The 16,739-nt window shown below is 49.4% G+C and overlaps 1 protein-coding gene and 1 pseudogene across 1 annotated transcript in view; both read right to left on the bottom strand.

Annotated features, from left to right (window-relative positions):
- NHS (NHS actin remodeling regulator) overlaps positions 1–16,739 on the bottom strand; it is a 378,805-nt gene that overhangs the window by 206,743 nt on the left and 155,323 nt on the right. The gene's annotated exons all lie outside the window — the stretch shown is intronic.
- LOC142434661 (adenosine 5'-monophosphoramidase HINT1 pseudogene) lies at positions 13,276–13,701 on the bottom strand (annotated as a pseudogene).

The following is a 16,739-nucleotide window of genomic DNA, read 5'->3' as shown; positions in this document are numbered from 1 at the left end:
AAGTGATCCCTGCCTGTGGACAGGCCAGCTTTAAAGCATCCAGCAGAAGGCTCTGAGGCAGAACCACAGAGAGAAGGGGTTCAACCAGGAACAACCAGGTGCAGGACCTCCTGCCACAAGTCAAAATAGAAAATGTTGGAACAGAACTGTTACCTGAGTGAACAATACATGTCTATTGTGTTAAGCCATTGAGATGTGAGCATTTTCATAGCAATTAGCTTACCTTGACCAAGGGCACACATCTGAGCTCCATCAAACTCTCTGAGGCATGATTTGGGGCACAAAGGCGACCACACAGGAATTTGAATGGTTGGCACACATTCATGTCAATGATCCAAGAAACTGTTCAAAGGGTGGAGCCTTCTGACCCTAGATCCTTGCCCAGTGGGAAGAGCACATGACTTCCAGGAGTCCTGCCATCCAGATAGTGGAGGTGGCCTTCTACAGAATCATTAACTCAATCCCTGTCGAGATTCTGTCTCTGGGACTCTTCACAGAAAAAGAGAAGACCACATATCCAGGATGACGTTAGATTTTGAACTTGATGAAAGGGGCTGAGCTAGGGAATCTTCTTCTTTTTTTCACTAATCAATTTTTTTATTGCCCAAGTAAAAGAAATGCATGGTCATCGAGGAGGGTGGATTAGAAAAGTAGACCAGAGAGGGGAAAAGTTCATATATTTATACCATCACAGCATCCCAACAAATAGTTTTCCAAATTTTCATATATTTCCTTCAGACTATTTTGCCTGGCTTACACTTTTTATGTGTGTGTTTTTTTTAATTATAGAGAAGCAAAAATTTGTGGTTAAAGCTAGAGTCAAAGACATCATGAGTTAGAGCCAGCTTGAGGGTAACCAACAACAAGATCTACAGAATTATCGATCTTGATCCAAAGACAATAAATAGCATGTAGGTTTCCTGATCATAAAGTGAAATTTCTCACTTGCAGACAAGTCAGAAAGAGGGGCCCTGATGGTGCCATGGTTAAGTGCTTAGCTGCTTACCCAAAGGTCAGCAGTTCAAACCCACTTAGCAGCTCTGTGGGAGGGAAGACCTAGCCATCTTCTCCAGGAGTGAGGACAGCCCAGAAAACCCTCCCTCCGGGGAAGTGCTATGCTGTCCCATGGTGTCAGGATGAGTCAGAGTCGATGCGACAGGAAAATGCAGAACAAAATCATCAGAAAGAAGCCATGATTTCTTCTGTCTGTCTGTCCATTGCATTTTAGGCTCAGGGAGAGCCAAACCCAGGCACACCCCCACAGTTCAAGCACTTGTCAAAAAAGGAGGAGGAGCAGGGAGAGGCGAGTGAAGGTACAGACGTCTGAGGAGGTGCAGGACAATGGACAAGCCCTCGGGCATGATCAAGACCCTCCCTTTTATGTCCAAGTCTCATAATCACAACCGAAAACCTCCCACAACATACATGCCCAGGGAGTATTTCATGCCGCCTGACTTCCTTCCTGGATGAGCTTTGTAAGAGGAGCAGCTGACTGCCAGGGGCGGGGCTTGGGGGCCAGGCGGCATTGGGAGCAGCCTTTGTGTCCTGCACTTTTCATAGTTATGCACTGCTTACTCAGCATCAGTTTCTGCCTTCCGGTCTCATCGCTGCCTAGAGCAGTGCGTCTCAACCTTCCTCATGCTGGCACCCTCTCAGACAGCTCCTCATGTGGGGGTGACCCCCAACCAGAACATTATTGTCGTTGCTACTTCATCACTGTCGTTTTGCTGCTGTTATGAATCGTCATGTAAATACCTGATATGCAGGATGTATTTTCATTGTTACAAATGGAACATCATTTAAGCATAGTGATGCATCGCAAACCAATATGTAATTAGATATTGTGAAATATTTATTTCTAATGACAAATAAATGACATTTTGTCTTGAAGCATGGTGTAGCATGGGTAACAGACTTCATGTAGGGGGTGCGTGTCTCCATGTGGGCGAACCTGGAAACGGACAGAGGAGCAGTGTCTCTGTTCCTAAGACCATCGGAAATAGGTGTTTTGCGATGGTCTTAGATGACCCCTGTGAAAGGGGTCACGACTGCCAGGTAGAGAACTGCTGGCTTAGAGCCTTGCTCCACATTCCTCCCGCCCATCCGGCGAATCAGCTGAGTTGTGGCCTGGGTGCTTCGATGAGATGCTCTGCCTCCATCCCTCCAGCCTCACCAGGCTCTCTGTGACTGAGAAGGCGAACACTGCTCTGTGGCCTGTGCCAGGGGAGCCCTGGTGGTGTGGTGGTTACACGTTGGTCTGCTAACCACAAGGTCAGCAGTTCAAACCCACCAGCCACCCTATGGGAGAAGTCTAAGCGTGAGCAAACTCTTCCGGTGGTCCCCCAGCACCTTGAAGCTGGAGAAGCACTGGCCCCCACCATCTTCTATCCAGCTGAGACTATGATAAGTGACAATGTTACCGCCAAACACAAACTCACTGCCACCGAGTCCATGCCGACTCGACTCATAGCGAACTTCCAGGGCAGGAAAGAACTGCCCCTGTGGGTTTCCAGGTCTGTCACTCTTTGCAGAAACAGAAAGGATCATCTTTTCCCCATGGATTGGCTCGCAGTTAGAGGCCCACTGGGTAATCTACTCCCCCATCGTGGCTGAATAACAATATAAGTCATCAGAATTACCAACACCCAACCCAACTCACTGCCGGCAAGTTGATTCTGACTCAGCACCCCTATAGGCCAGAGTCGAACTGCTCCCTAAGGGTTCGGAGACCTCATCTTTCCCCTATGGAAAGGCTGGGGTTTGAACCACTGACTTCTTGGTTCACAGCCTAGTGCTTAACCCACTGTGCCACAAGGACTTCAATCATAATAACCAAACTCCCCAAACTACGCCCATGGTCATGAAGTCTATTCCAATTCATAGCGACCTGGTCAGGGTTCCCAAAGCGCTACATCTTTATCAGGAATAGAGAGCCTCAAAGTGGGTGGGTTTCAACTGCCAACTTTGGCTAAGCAGGCAGGGCCACCACAACTATTCATAATCATAAACCAAAAATCAAAATCCCAAGTTCATTGCCATCAAGTCCACCTCACAGTGACCCAATAGGACAGACCCTACAGGAGCAGAAAGCCTCATTATCGTGCAGCGGAGCGGCTAGTAGTTTTGAACTATGAATCAATTGCAGTTAGCAGCCCAACGCATAGCCCACTGCTACACCACCAGGAGCTCACAGTCATAACAATAACTCACCTTAATTGTTAGAAACAGTGTTCGTGATTAGCCATTAGCTCCTTTACACCTCACAACCACCCCACAGCTAGAAATAATTATATCTCACTTCACAGATAAGGAAACTGAGGCCTGGAATGATCTGGTAATTGGCCCAAGGGCACCCAGCTAATAAGCGGTGGCTCCTGAGCCTGAACACAGGCCTAACTGATGGGAGAATACTACACATCTCCACCTCCCCCTACCCGCCAGGACTAGCCCTGGGAGAAGGTGCCCTGGATTGCCCCTGGCATCACCGGAAGTAGCAGCCCTGTGCTCTCTGGATTCAGGAGCCTCAAGAGCACAAGGCTGTGATGCTAACCAGGCCGAGCCAGCTCCTTGGAGAAAGGATGCTGTCGGGAAGGAGCCAAGTCTTGCCAGTGTTTTGGGTTTCTGTTACAAGACAACCAAGCAGGTTCAAGCTCCTCAGGACCAGCTGCAATGGACCTTGTTGGCATGATCACGGTGGCATGCTTGGCACCCTCTCTGTTCCTGCTGGCATGGGCCAGTGCCAGGCAGGAACAGGCCCTAGTTTCAGGCAGTGATGCCAAGCCTCCCCAGCGGGCTGTTTTGCCGCAGCAGGTCAGGCAAGTGGCCATGATGGGAAAACTGCTTCTTGCAACTGCGGGGCGGGTAGTGTAAGTGCATGGAACCCAGCAGACTCCCCCCAAGCTGTGGCATGAGGTGCCAGGGGGCTAGCACAGCTGGGCTGGCCAGAGCAGCTCGTGACCTGTTAGCACTGGGAGGAGGCCTGCAGACCGGGCTCCAGCTTGGGCATCGGGTAGCCAACAAACGGCACTGGACACCTGAGGAGATGCAGCCCTCTTCACGGGGCCTAGTTCAAAGGTGTCATCTCCTCACCTTTCCCCAAGGGAAGCTGGGAAGATGCGCTACTGGAAAGAGAGGGTTTCGCATCCTTCCATCTCAGGCTGTGTGCTACAATAAGCCGACCCTGAGCAGAGGGCACAGTGGCTCGGATTTCTGGAAAAGGTGCTCTCGGGAGAGATGGGTAGGGGTTGGAAGCAGTAGGACTGACAAAAGGGCTAGGTGGGTTCTCTGGTGGTTCCAAAGAAGCCCCTCAAGTCATGCTTGAGTAAAAGCCACAGCACACAGTCATTTCAGCTCACGGCCAGAGAACCAGGCATCAGAAGCTCATCTGTCTTTGATTAGGGGCTGTGTGTTTGTGTTTGTGTGTGTGTGTGTGTGTGTGTGGACAAACACATGCACATCTGTGCACCCAAATGTGAGCTCAGGCACTTTGGGGCTCTTCCTGCGTTTGGGCAAAGCAGTTCCAATAACCAGGCAACAGCCATACGCACAGCCACCCAATCCGTTCCAACTCATACCGAAAAACCAAACTCACTGCCATGGAGTCGATGCTGACTGCTAATGGCCCTATAGGACCGGAGACAACTGCCCCTGTGCCTTTCCAAGGCTGGGACTTTGACAGAAGTGGAAAGTCCTGTCTTTCTCTTGAGGAGCAGCTGGTGGTGAGCAGCCCAGTGCAAAACCCGTCGCACTACCAGGGCTCCTCAAGGTGACCCTATATTTCCAAGACTAAATCTTTAGGAGCGTAAGCAATCTCATCTTTATCCCGAGGTGGTCAGGCAGGTTGGAGCCACCAACTTTGCTGTAAGTGATCCAATGCTGACCCAACAGCTCAAGGTTAGATCTTAACCAATGAACGCAGAGTCACCTGGAGTATGTGGGGAGACCCTCTGAGAATTCCACGCACCAAGGCAGAGCATGTAAACTCTCCCCTACACCACACCTCACAGTTCCTGATTCGATGCAATCTATGGTATTGGAGAATCAGACACGTGAGGAGGATCATCATCAACACTGACAGAGCATCTTCCACCATGTAGGTGGACTAACCACCCTGTATGATGGACCATGTCACTAGCCCCAACCACACTGAGTTACCAAGCAGTTCAGCATCACGGTGACCCTGTGAGGAAGATGATGAAAAAAATAGCCAATGGCCCCTCCCCAGAGGGCAAGAATGAGAAACAGAAACTTGTCCACCGAATCCCTCACCTATAACAAATCGCCACACACTTGTATGGCTAAACCAACCAATTTATTCTCTCACTGCTTGGGAGGCCAGAGGTCCACCTTCATGATGAGGGAGGGCTGGCCTCCCTCCAAAGGCTCCCGGAAAGGATGCTTTCTTGCCTCCTGGTGTCTTGCAGCCCCAGGCGTTCCTTGGCTGTTGGCAGCAACATTCCACTATCTAGCCCCCTCCCTCTTTCCATGACCATATCCCTGTCTGTGTTTCGGTGCCCCTCCTCCTCTTCTTCTAAGGACACCAGGCATTCTGGATTAGGGCTCACTCCGATTTGACTCGGAACAGTGATCACTCCAGTAGGAACTCAAGTGAACTAATCATAGCTACGAAGGCACTATTTCTCAAAGGACACATTTGCAGACTCTGCGGCTAGGACTTCAACATGTATTGGGGGAAAGGAGGCAATTCAATCTATGACATCCACTAAAGCATTTGACCCCGCTCTTTGAAAGGCCTAGTGCAGCCACCTTAATGTACTATAATAGACTATTATCATCATCGAAAGTGGCTCTGAAACCTGGGTTGAATCCCAACTATTCCACTTAGTGCCAATCAAGTCACTGGACCTCCGTGTCTCTATTTCTTCATCGATACAGTGGGAATAATAGCAGTGCCCACCATATAGGTGGTGTACTGGGTAACATAGGTTGATTCCAGTGATGACCCATCGAAGCCAAGGACCTGGCCCACAGCGAACAATCAGTGTCAGTGTGGGTAATTTGGACTGCTAGTCATACCCTCTTAGAGAATGCCAACAATTTGCTCCTTGTGTCTCATTGTAGCTGAGGTTCAAAGACGTGCAATCGATTTTCCACAGTTCTTCAGAGGGTTGACAGCTTAAAAGAGCTAGGACTTAGATTGCATTGTTTCTATGCCCTTCCACCCCACTCTCCTTCTGCCACCTAAATTAGAGGCCTGGTGGGTGATGTGGAGTCCGTGGGCGATGCTAACCAAAAGGATAGAGGTTCAAGTTCACCTCAAAGGACAAGACTTCTTGAATAATCTGCCATTGGGAACCCAATGGAGGACAGTTGGGCTATGGCCCACATGGAGTCTCCATGGCCCCGGAATGGATTCCATGGCAGCTGGTGGTCTTAGATCCGCTTCTCTCTCCCTCTGCCAGACATTCCCACTTCCTCAAATACCAAAGTCCCCTGCTGTGGAAGCCCACCGCACCCTAGCCCAGAATACCTTAGCTTTTATTGCATTGAGCAAAAGGTTCTGCCCTTTCCTAATGCCAAATCCTCTTCTTCTAAAGAACCTAGGCCAAGGCCAGATTTTGCCAAGAGTATTCCCCTCCCCCATTTGCCTCCTCTTCTGACTTCGAAGACAGCGCACACACGTTGAGCACCCGCCCTGTGGTACACAGATGATTTACTTTACTATGAAGGGGAAGAGTGAGGGTAGAGTGGTTCTGATGGCGTCACGGCCGGAACGCAACACCATTAGTCCTGGATTAGATTAGAGAGGACAGTCTCAGTTTTACTGCAGTAACAGATAACCCCAAACCAAAGAGTTACTTTTGCCATGATACATGTCTAAAGCAGGGCATCGGGGGAGTTCTGCGCCACACCACGACTCAGGGATCCAGGCTTCCGTGATCCCCACATGGGCTCTCAGGCCTTCAGAACCAGGGGTGGAGAGTCTGTGGAGACCCCACGCCTGCTCTTTTCTACCTCAGCCAAGTTCAGTTTCACTGAAAGCCGACTGGCTCCAGCAGTCATGTGGCCTAGCCCCCACTGTGCTCAGGAGGAAAGGAGAGTTTGGTATTGGTGAGCTAATGATGTTGGGGAGTTGAGGTTCAAATCACAGAGTTCCAACCATGAGCTCTGTCTTTTACTCAAGACTTCAGCTTTTACTCGGAAGGGAATGAGAAGTCCACCACTCTGGCTCAACAGCACACAGGTAGATGAGGGCAGTGGTTAAGAGTGAGCAGGGCTGAGGGAGAAAATAGAGAATGAGAAGTAGACGCTTCTTCGAGGTGAAGAAAGGTGTTTTGGAGCTCTCTGGGTGGTACTGAGCACCCAGAGAAACGTTTCCCTGGACTTTGAAAGGTCAGACTCCCTGCTCGCTGTCCATGGTTGTGCCTTTCTCTGGCCACAAAAGTCTTCCCGGCCTGCAAGAAAGTTCCCGAAGCCATCACCTCTGGGAATAGTCTACAACCAAGAAAGGATAGACACTGGGGGACAAACACCCCGGCCTCCTCAAGTCCTGAAGTACATTCTCCCACCCACCTCCCAGAGAAGCCCAGAACAACCAAGGCCAGATGCCCATGGTGGGAGCCTGCTCATTAACACACTGACCTTGGCGGACTGCCCTTCCCACCCACTTCTCCAGTCCTCCACCGCTTGGCCTTGGGTCACCTCCTAGCCAACTGCTTGCCCTTGAGTCCTTATCTCTTGTCTGCTTTGGAGGGAAGCCAGTCGAAGACACTGACAGAGTCCAGCCCCAAGCCCGGCCAAGACGCCTCCACTCTCCAGGGCTCCAGGCCCCTATCTGGAGCACAGACGTCGAAGACTAGATTCGTTCTGAGGCCCATTGCTGCTGGAAGATCCCAGGAGGCAGGAACCTCGCCAACCCACCACTGAAGGAATGGCACAGACCTCCTGAAAGCTGAGCTCTAGGAGAAGTTCGCTGACTTTGGTTTTCTCCTACCCTGCCTCTCTCTCCTCCCAGCGAAAAAGGCAAACCCCTCTGAGCTTTAGGGATGATCCATCTGCCGGTGAGATAGCACATAGGAGCGCAAACTCCCCCCCCTACTCCCACCCCTGCCCCTGGCTGTCAATCTGAGCAGAAAGTCCCCCTGCCAGGCAGCTGGCTCTCCCATTCTCCCTTCCTGTAGATGTGCTGGGAACAGCTTCCCCTTTGTTTTCAGCCCCCTGATGCCCCATCTGCTCCACAACTGCCCAAATTCATTTCTGGCGTTGCGTGCCCCCAGCATCCTGTCAGGCATTGTCTGGTGGGAATCCCTCCAATCCCCCAAAACAAAGGCTTTCAAATCTGAAAACCCTCTGACATCAGCCTGGCAGGTCAGGAAGCTGAGGGGGCAGCCGCTCCCCCCCCCACCCTTTCTCCCTTCTTTTCAACCCTTTGGCTTTGCTGACCTTTGTCTAAGGCCCCGACTGCCCCGCCCCATGCAACACACTGGCCAGTCAACACCAGGCCAGACACCACGTTTCCTAGTGGACACACTGTGCTGAGCCAACAGGCCCTCTCCATTTTGTGGCTGTGTGTCTGTGTGTGACAGGAAGCCTTTCTTTCGGGAAGTGGAGCTTTGACCTTTGTCAGAAATTAACCTCTTGAAAAGTCTGGCTTAAGGGGGAAAAAAGTTGATTTCATCATTAGGCTCTAGGAGGACATTATCCTTCGGTCTGCCTGGGGCTGACTTCAAAGGAGAAAACAAACAGTGTCTCTGCGTTTATGGTGACTCATCGAGACTGTAACCCACTCCACCACCAGGACGGACTAGGAACCATTTCCTGAAGATTTTTCAAGGACACCATTTCTAATTGGCTTTACTTTGTCCCCCTCTGTAAAGAGACTCTGCCTTCTTCGAAGGGCGGATTGACCCATGTTGAGACTGGTAGCCACAGATATCGCAATGTTTGTTATGCTTACTCTCAATTTTAAAGATACAGTGTCCTTTTCTTCATGACGGGGTCAACAGAGCCAGATTCTAAAGCCTAACAAAATTTCTACTTGCAGGAAATGTCACTTCAAGATCAATGCCATGTGCCTGCCTGGAAGATGGGAGGAAGAGGCCGTGGCTTTCTTTTCATTTTTCTGGATTAGGCTTTGTCTTGCTTGGACCCGACCACAGTCTTTGCCTTACTTTATACCTGGTAAGTCTTCGCTATTTCAAATTTGTTTTATGATTCCTCTTTGAATGGACCTCCACAAGTTAAACACTTGGTGGGAAATCAAGTTAAGAATATCCTTAAACACAACTTCCTGGAAAAATAAAGCTGGACATATAACCAAAGAAGCATGGGCGTTTGGTCCTCAAGGGCCTTCACCAAATGGGAAAAACTCTTTACAGAGAAAAGGTCCCCAAGGTTTCCTGCTGCGAGCAAGAACCCTATGTTGTTTCAAGTCAGTACTCACTTATGGAAATTGCCCAATGGGTCAGCCAGGGTGCGGGGCAAGTAAGATCAATAGCCTCAATCCAGACACTTCTATTTTTTATATATTCTTCAAGAAAAGGGGACAACTCAGTTGTTTCCTGTAGCTCTTTGGTAAAGAATCAAAAGGGAAATGGCTCGGGTCACCCCATTGGCCAGAAATGAAGCGTAAATCTGGACAAATCTAAGACAGAGCACGCCTCCCAGAATATTTCTCCTTCCCTCTTTCTCTGTACTATACATATGGGTCTCTGACGAGGTAAAGAAAACCAGAGACACTACTCCCCAGATTTGATCTTGCTCTAAGAAAGAGCCAATGTTTTCAGAGTACCTATGGGTCTGAATCGAAATTTTTAAAGTTCATTACCAACTACAACTACAAAGAAGCCCTGTCGGATTAGTGAAGGGAAAGGGGTGGGGTGGGGAGTGGGAAGGGAATTGAGGTACACCCCCCAAACTAAAATGTGCCACACACATGTCTGAGGTTCATCAATAACCTGATCATAGACTATCAAAACTCGAAAGGTTGTCAGGGATGTTTGCCTGGTAGTTCTCACCCAGGAGTGGAGTTGACTCTTGCAGGTGTTTGGCTGGGGTGGGGGTGGGGGTGCGAGTTGGTTGCCTTGGTAGGCACAGCCAGAGCTCCCAGATGACCTGGGCTTCTGAGTCCTCTCTCACACAAAGCAGTGCTCCACCCCAACTTCCCAGGGCCTTCATTTCATAGGAGAAAGACCTCCCAGACGAAGTGAATGGCTCCAAGTTCAAAGCAATGGTAGAACTGGGGCTGACAACGTGCAGCCTTTTAGATTGTATGTCAGTAAGTGAATGACTACTTTTTTTCTTTTCATTCCTTCTTAGGGTGCTCAGCATGGTTCTCCCCAAAGTTAACACTGTGGCAAGAATTCAAGTCGTATCTGTGGGCGATGTGCCCAAGAAGTACGGTAGAAGAGGAAGGCAGGGAAGGGAACCCAGCCATGAAAGAGGTGATTTTCAAGCAGATTCCCAGCATGGCTAACAGTTCAGTTTTGTTGAGAAACTCTGGGAGGGGCTATAGAACACATGACAGAGTTAGCCCATCGGAAGTGGGAAGCAACTGAGTATTGGTCCTCTCATTCTCAATCGTCATTAATCGTGGGTTGCTCCAGAAACTTCTGAACTGCTCTGCTCACGGGCTGAGAGCAAGCCTGCAGGCAGAGGTCAGTGGCTACTTGCAGTGGGACACTATCCAGGCATGGGCTAGACCAGAGAACACAGAGGTAGGTCTTAAAATTCATTGAGAGCATAGGTTAGGGATACAAAGACAGAAATGAAACAGCAGCAAGTCCAGCCACCTGATTCGTTCAGAAATCAACTTTCCTAGGCTTGGAGAAATTGCTGTGAATCCATTTGCAAACCCCTGCCTTGATTTGTGGAGCAGGTTATGCATTTCGAAGTTGGATCCCCCAAAGTGGATTTGGCTGAGAGTCCCACATGAAGCCACAAGCCCAGGGAATTGCCATTCATGGGGCTGTCAGAGCTGTTAGTACACTTTTTATTTCCCTCTTTGAAGTGGTTGCTGTTTTCTCATTCCCGGTTCCTACCACGTTAAACTGGAGAACTATAGCTAGCCCCCCCCCCCAAAGAAAAGACGCACAAGAATGCATCCTTTGGAGAAGGATCACTATGTTGTTCTTTGCTCCGGCTCACAGCTACCTCTAGCACTTCATACCCACCCTCTGCTCTCAGCACAACTGGTTTCTTCATGTGTGTGCAGGGTGAGCAGCGGTCACCGCAGGCCTTGGGGAAGAAACAAATGGCATCCCTTCTCAGAAATCAGTGCCACACAGGTCTCCTGATGACAACTCTCTCCAGGCAGCATTCTCTAAGGTTCAGTCCACAGAATGTAAAGTGTGAAATCCACTCATGGTCCCAATTCTATGGATTCTCAACAGCTGCCAAGACACCGTGCACATGTCCTGGGAAATGTGTTAATACCGGGGGGGGGGGGTGTCATGTGTGCACAGGTGCATGCATGCTTGTGTGTGTGCATGTACATATGCATACACCCAGATAGACCCTTCCAGACGACAGATTCTGAGGTAGCCTTGCATTCTTGGATGGGTGAAAGAAATCAACACCCAAGGGAGAAAACAGGAAACTCACATGCATGTTGTTGTGTTGCTAGGCTCCGTCAAGTATCTTCTGACTCACAGCGACCCCTAGGTACAACAGAATGAAACATCGTCTGGTCCTGTACCACCTTCACATTTGTTCTTCTGTCTGAGCCCATTGTTGCAGCCACTGTATCCATCCATCTTGTCGAAGGTCTTCCTCTTCATCGCTATCCTATTTTACCTCGCACAACCTCCTTCTCCAGGGACTGGTCCCCTGACAGGTGCAAAGTCCATGAGACGAACTCTTGCCATCCTTGCCTCTAAGGAGCATTCTGGCTGTACTTGCTTCCGTACTTTGGTTTTGCTATTAAGTGCTCACAAGACTTTTGCTTAGAGAAAGTAGAGAAGGAAAACTGACCCTTGCCTTGGACACTTTCATGGTGATGTCATTCAATCTTCCAAACAGCCCTCAAAATTGGCCTTATTAGTAACCTCATTGTTCAGACTAGGAAACAGAGACGTAGCTGTGCTACGTGCCTTTCCTCACGATGGTGGTTGTCTATTATAGAACATTCCAGGTAGGTCTTTGTTAGGCCCTGCTCTACAGATCAAATACTCATTAACAACAAGAGTCTCACACTTTATACATTATAGGGACTGTGTTGCATGAGCTACAAATATTCGTTAGTTTGATCCTCTATAAACCCAGTGCCACTGAGCCGGTTCTGACGCAGAATGATCTTGTAGAACAGAGTAGAACTTCCCAATGGGGGTTCTGCGGCTGCGTCGTCTTCCCACAGGGTGACTGCTGAGTTCCAGGTGTGACCCAACCTGTAACCCACTGCATCACCAGGACGCTACAGCAGAAATCCAAACCCACTGCTATGGAGTCCATTCCAACTCATAGTTCCCAGACTATTAATAGATATGTTTTTAATCTTTATGGGCACGTAATCCACCTATCACACAATTCAATAGTGCAATCGCATCAAGAAGAGTTGTACAATCCTGACCACAATCAATTTTAGAACAGCCCGCCCCCATCCACCACCATGGTGAAAGCACTTTTCAAATGAGTTGTGTCATCACTATCAGTTCTAGAGAGCACTCCCTCCCACATACACTGTTTGCTCCCCAACCCCCTCCCCCTCCCTAACTCCCCATAAACCCTTGCATCGGTTCTTATCTCTATACGGCTATACAGCTTTATAGGACCAGATTGCTTCAACTTTCCCTCATCAAGTGGCTGGCGGGTTTAGATGGCTGACTTTAAGCATTCCAAAAAGCTTACCCAATAGAGAGATGCTAGTATACCCATTTCACAGATGAGGAAACTGAGACTCAGAAAAGATGAAACACGTATCCAAATCCCGACCCCCACCCCCATAAGTGGTCTGGATTTGAACCCAGGTGGGTAGTTGGCTTCATCAGCCCCCTGGCACCTTCCTTTCCCACAGCGTTTGTGTTTCGACTGTAGTATCAGAACCTCACCTCCACCCCAGGAGACAATCTGTCAAGGGCATCTCACAGCGAGTGAGCGAGGGTCTAATTCAAGCTCGCCCACTTTGCCTCGGACTTGTTTTTCTCCATCTTTTTTTTAACCATTCAATAATGTCTTTTATTACGTATGGGGCTCCCCACCACCACCAATATTCCCTTAATCTCTCCATACACAGGCAAATTTAAGGGTACTGTTGAATGCATTTTAACTTACTGACCTGATCATTGCCTAGAGAAGGGATACATTTCCCTGAAAGCATGGTTAACCCTGAAGCCAACTCATCTGCTGACCACCGAGAACATGCAGATGGACGTGATAGACAGACTGTCCCCCATCTGAACCTTCATTCACCACCATTAGATATCCCTTGTTCCGGCCCAGGTCAGCTGCACATTTCTTGCCAACAATCATTAAATGTCCAAGGAGACTTTCATCATCTTCTTCTGCAGCAGAAATCTGGGAAATGCACTTCTTCGGTGTCACCAGAAAATGTGTTGGTGCTTGTGGGGAGATGTCATGAAAAGCAAGGCACCGGTCATCCTTAAAAATGATCTTGGCTGGAATTTCTTTGCGGATGATCTTCCCTAATATTGTGTTGCCGCCAGGCCGGGCCACCTGAGCCTTGGCGATCTCTTCGGCCTTCTCGACCTCCGGGCGTGGCTGGAGAGGAGGCAGGAGCCTCTCCATCTTTTTTTATTAAATGATTTTGTTGAGGGCTCATATGACTCTTATCACAACCCACACATCCATCCATGGTGTCAAGCACTTTGTACATTTGTTTCCCTCATCATTCTCAAAACATTAGCTTTCTACTTGAGCCCCTGGAACTTGTTCCTCGGACTTTTTAAACTGTGAACCCTGCTGGCTAAGGGCAGTACTGTGGTTGACACCCAGTTCAGGGCTACAGTCTACACTGTCATTACTTCTGTCTGATGTGAAACTCTCCAGAGCCTCCTCTGCCCTCTATAACGTGGGGGTGTGGGTACGTCTCCACTATCTGAGGTTCAAGCTCAGTGAGTGTCCCTGCAGACCACCAGAGCTGGAGGAGTGCCTGTCCCGGAATTGACACAGAAACGGCTTCCTCTTTGTCCTCCCTAAAGCCAAAGCCCAATCTCTAGGGCTGACTCCTGCTTTCAAGGCATTTGGGAGCGGAATCCTTATACCTTTAAGACAAATTGCCAAAGGAAAGCATTCTGGCTTTGAAAGGTTGTCTGCTAGGTGTTTCTCAGCATCAAATTGGAAGGGACGTGTTTTCCCCCAAAGTTCCTAAATAAAGAAGACAGTCCCAGGTGGAGGGAGGGGTGCCTGGTGGGCATGGAGCAGTGACTGGTCTTGACCAGATCCTACTGGTTTCTTCAGCAAATATTTCTTAGGTGCATTTTAGGGGCCAGTTCCTGGGGACCAGGCATGGACAGAAAGGAATTAGGCCCCTTTCCTGTGGAGCCTCGAGGCCAGGAGGGACATGAACATTCATTAACGCACCACCCTTTGAAGACATAATTGCAGAGTGCAGACAGCCGTGTGCAACTCAGAAAGTGGGTCTACAACAAAGGGTTTGGGGCATTAGGGAGAGAGGCATGCAGGCCCCTGTGGAAGCTGGAGGAGCCCAGAATGCAGAGGCTCTGGATAGTGAGCTGAACAGAGAAAACCTTGCAAAGGGCCACGGGGACCGCAGAGAGGATGCGTGATGAGGCTCGCCCACCTGAGCCAAGGACCATCGCAAGAGACCCTGCAGTGTGGGCTCAGATCCCTGGGGCTCCCCAGAAAAGGCAGAACAGTCAGGGGGAAGGAGGGCCTTATGCCAGGAGCCAGTGGCCTGAACATAGGCCTTGCAAAGAGTAATTTCTCTTGAGGGTGGAGAAGAGACAGGAGAGAGGCAAGAGAGGTTCCCGGGTGTTGGCAGAGCTGGAAACCTCACTGAACAGATACCAATGAGCTGCCCCCACCTAACAATGTGGTCAGGCAGGGCAAGGGGGTGATTGGACTTGAGAGAGGAGTAAAGGTGTTGGCTGAAATCACTTTCAAGTTCGCCTCTAGCTTCCCCCCCCAAAATTCACTCTATTTAAAGGGGGAAAGGAGCCCTGTCAATGCTGTGGGTTAAGTATTGGGCTGCAAACTGTCAGGTCAGAAGTTCAAACCTACCAGCCACTCGGAGGGAGAAAAATGAGGCTAACTGTTGAATCAACTCAGTGGCGGTGCAATAGCTTTGGAGAATTTGTTTTGTTTTAAAAGGGGAGATGAAGTAGCTTGAGTTGGGCGTCATCTTCGTCTTTTCCTCTCTGTACCCAGAAAGTGAGGCAAGGGGGCAGGAAGTCCCCTGAGCTGTTACCATGCCAAAATTCCAAACCTGTTGTCATGGTGACCCCAAGAGAAACAGAGAAGGATTGTGCTCAGTGGGGTCTTCAATGGCTGGGTTTTTTTTGGAAGCATGTCACCAGGCCTGTCATCTGAGTTATGTGTATGTAGGTTTGAACCTCCAACTTTAGGGCCTGTAATCAAGTGTTAACCATTTGCACTACTAGGGAAACCAAAGAGTCAGGAAGAAAGTGAAACCCACACATTGATGGGAAATGCAGAGTGGGAAGCAAATGCACACACACACACACACACACACATCACAACTCCCTAAGGAAACCCGGATCCAGTTAAGTCTTAGCCGACTTTCCCTCTTGTCAACTCCACGCTGCCACCTGCTCCCCTTGCCCAAAAAGGCAGGCTACTCAGGTGAACACAAAGAAAAGCAGAGCTGACGTAGCCCTCACTGGACACTAAAGCAGTCCTCCCAGGAAGACAGAGGGAGGAGCCTTCCTGAGAGGGGGTGCAGAAGCAGAGACAGGAAGTGCCTACCAAGAGACAGCCTCCCACCACCTCAGACATTGGGGTAATGTTTTTTGTTTTCTGTATGGTAAGGGCTGGCCAGAGCACTGCAGGCTATCTACCGAGGTCCTTGGCCTCTGTTCACTGGGTGCCAGTCACACCACCTGCCCCAGGTTGTGCCATGTCCCTTGATATGGCCCAAGAGAGCCTGGGGCCAAGATCCGAATCGTCCAGCCCCAGGGTGCAAGCTCTTGCCGCGGTCTTAAGTCATAGAACCCAAGAAAACCCCCAAAGAATAGGTCACCGGGAACTAATCTATTTTGGGAGGAGGCAAGGAAAGAGATCCCTGGGTGTCACCAGTGGTTCAGCATGAGACTCCAAATCAAAAACGTCGGACAGTGTAAGATATGACAAAATAATACTAATTTATGAATTATAAAGGGTTCATGAGGGAGGGGGGAGGGAGGGGGAAAATGAGGAGCTGATATCAAGGGCTCAAGTAGAAAGCAAATGTTTTGAGAATGATGACGGCAACAAATGTACAAATGTGTTTGACACGATGGATGGATGGATGTATTGTGATAAGAATTGTACAAGCCCCCAATAAAATGATTTTTAAAAAACAACAACTGGGAAGCTATAATAATAATTTTTTAAAAGGCTGGCAAATGCAAGTTCCACACAGAGACTGCTCAAAAGAAAGGCCTGGCGATCTACATCTGAAAGGTCATCGCCTTCAAAGTCTTGGAGAGCATGGATCTGCTGAGACACTGACTCCCAGGCTGGAGTGGGGGGTGCAGGAGAAAAGAGAAGAAATGCAGAGATGCAGGAGTGGGAATGCTCTGAGAGGAAGCTCCTTTGCTTGGGCCTCAGGAAAAGGGCCCACTCAGCTTGCAGATAAGACCAGC

This window comes from Tenrec ecaudatus, chromosome X (assembly GCF_050624435.1).
Source record: "Tenrec ecaudatus isolate mTenEca1 chromosome X, mTenEca1.hap1, whole genome shotgun sequence".
Classification (NCBI taxonomy): Eukaryota; Metazoa; Chordata; class Mammalia; order Afrosoricida; family Tenrecidae; genus Tenrec; species Tenrec ecaudatus.
This window is presented reverse-complemented; position numbering and strand designations above follow the sequence as displayed.